Source organism: Triticum urartu, chromosome 6A (genome assembly GCF_056163025.1).
Source record: "Triticum urartu cultivar PI428250 chromosome 6A, HENAU_Tu73, whole genome shotgun sequence".
NCBI lineage: Eukaryota > Viridiplantae > Streptophyta > Magnoliopsida > Poales > Poaceae > Triticum > Triticum urartu.
Window position 1 is genome coordinate 561,733,576 of NC_141878.1, and position 2,980 is coordinate 561,736,555.

Genomic DNA, 2,980 nt, shown 5'->3' on the forward strand with positions numbered 1-2,980 from the left:
GCTCGTAGGTTCATTGTTGTCTAGCAACATGACTTCCAAGACAGGATTACGTACCACTCTGAAGTAGTACGCATCCTTGTCATCCCACGAGTTTCGGTAGTGACTTGATCTGAAGTTTCATGATCACTATCATAAGCTTCCACTTCAATTGGTGTAGGTGCCACAGGAACGACTCCCCGTGCCCTGCCACACGCTAGTTGAAGAGATGGTTCAATAACCTCATCAAGTCTCCACCATCCTCCCACTCAATTCTTTCGAGAGAAACTTTTCCTCGAGAAAGGACCCGATTCTAGAAACAATCCCTTATTGCTTTTGAATCTGAGACAGGAGGTATACCCAACTGTTTTGGGTGTCCTATGAATATGCATTTATCCACTTTGGGTTCGAGCTTATCAGCCTTAAACTTTTTCACATAAGCATCGCAGCCCCAAACTTTTAAGAAATGACAGCTTAGGTTTCCCTAAACCATAGTTCATACGGTGTCACCTCATCGGAATTACGTGGTGCCCCTTTTAAAGTGAATGTGGTTGTCTATAATGCCTAACCCATAAACTATTGTGGTAATTCGATAAGAGACATCATGGTATGCATCATACCCAATAGGGTGCAGTTATGATGTTCAGACACACCATCACACTATGGTGTTCCAGGCTGTATTAGTTGTGAAACAATTTCGACAACATCTTAATTCTGTGCCAAACTCGTAATTCAGATATTCATCTCTATGATCATATCATAGATATTTTATCCTCTGGTCACGACGATCTTTCAACTTCACCCTGAAATTACTTGAACCTTTCAATAATTCAGACTCGTGATTTATCAAGTAAATATACTCAACATCTACTCAAATCATCTGTGAAGTAAGAACATAACGATATCCACTACATGCCTCAGCACTCATTGGACTGCACACATCAAAATGTATTACTTCCAACAAGTTGCTTTCTAGTTCCATTTTACTGAAAACGCTTTCAGTCATCTTGCCCATGTGGTATGATTTGCATGTCTCAAGTGATTCAAAATCAAGTGAGTCCAAATGATCCATCTGTATAGAGTTTCTTCATGCATATCTACCAATAGACATGGTTCGCATGCCTCAAACTTTTCAAAAACGAGTGAGCCCAAAGATCCATCAACATGGAGCTTCTTCATGCGTTTTATACCGATATGACTTAAGTGGCAGTGCCACAAGTAGGTGGTACTATCATTACTATCTTTTGGCATGAACATGTGTATCACTATGATCGAGATTCAATAAACCATTCATTTGAGGCGTAAGACCATTGAAGGTATTATTCAAATAAACAGAGTAACCATTATTCTCCTTAAATGAATAACCGTATTGCGATAGGAACAATCCAATCATGTCTATGCTCAACGCAAACACCAATCTCGATGGTAGAGGGAGCGTGCGATTCTTGATCATATCAATATTGGAAACACTTCCAACACATATCGTCAGCTCACCTTTAGCTAGTTTCCGTTTATTCCGTAGCTTTTATTTCGAGTTACTAACACTTAGCAACCGAACCGGTATCTAATACCCTGGTGCTACTAGGAGTACTAGCAAAGTACACATTAACACAATGTATATCCAATATACTTCTATCGACCTTGCCAGCCTTCTCATCTACCAAGTATCTAGGGTAATTCTGCTCCATTGGCTGTTCCCCTTATTACGGAAGCACTCAGTCTCGGGTTTGGGTTCAACCTTGGGTTTCTTCACTAGAGCAGCAGCTGAATTGCCGTTTCATGAAGTATCCCTTTGTTCCCTTGCCCTTCTTGAAACTAGTGGTTTCACCAACCATCAACGATTGATGCTCCTTCTTGATTTCTACTTTTGTGGTGTCAAACATCGCGAATATCTCAAGGATCATCATATATGTCCCTGATATATTATAGTTCATCACGAAGCTCTAGCAGCTTGGTGGTAATGACTTCGGAGAAACATCACTATCTTATCTGGGAGATTAACTCCCACTCGATTCAAGCGATTGTTGTACTCAGACAATCTGAGCACAAGCTCAACAATTGAGCTTGTCTCCTTAGTTTGTAGGCTAAGAAAATCGTCGGAGGTCTTATACCTCTTGACGTGGGCACGAGCCTGAAATCCCAATTTCAGCCCTCGAAACATCTCATATGTTTCGCGACGTTCCAAAACGTCTTCGGTGCCTCAACTCTAAACCGTTTAACTGAACTATCACGTAGTTATCAAAATGTGTATGTCAGATGTTCGCAACATCCACAGACGACGTTCGAGGTTCAGCACACTGAGCGGTGCATTAAGGACATAAGCCTTCTATGAAGCAATGAGGACAATCCTCAGTTTACGAACCTAGTCCGCATAATTGCTACTACCAACTTTCAACTAAATTTTCTCTAGGAACATAACTAAACAGTAGAACTGAAGCGCGAGCTACGACATAATTTGCAAAGATCTTTTGACTATGTTCAGGATAATTAAGTTCATCTTATGAACTCCCACTCAGATAGACATCCCTCTAGTCATCTAAGTGATTACATGATCCGAGTCAACTAGGCCGTGTCCGATCATCACGTGAGACGGACTAGTCATCATCGGTGAACATCTTCATGTTGATCGTATCTACCATAGGACTCATGCTCGACCTTTCGGTCTTCTGTGTTCCGAGGCCATGTCTGTACATGCTAGGCTCATCAAGTCAACCTAAGTGTTTGCATGTGTAAATCTATCTTACACCCGTTGTATGTGAACGTAAGAATCTATACACCCGATCATCACGTGGTGCTTCGAAACTACGAACTGTCGCAACGGTGCACAGTTAGGGGGAACACTTTCTTGAAATTTTAATGAGGGATCATCTTATTTACTATCGTTGTTCTAAGCAAACAAGATGTATAAACATGATAAACATCACATGCAATCAAATAATAGTGACATGATATGGCCAATATCATATAGCTCCTTTGATCTCCATCTTGAGGCTCCATGATCATC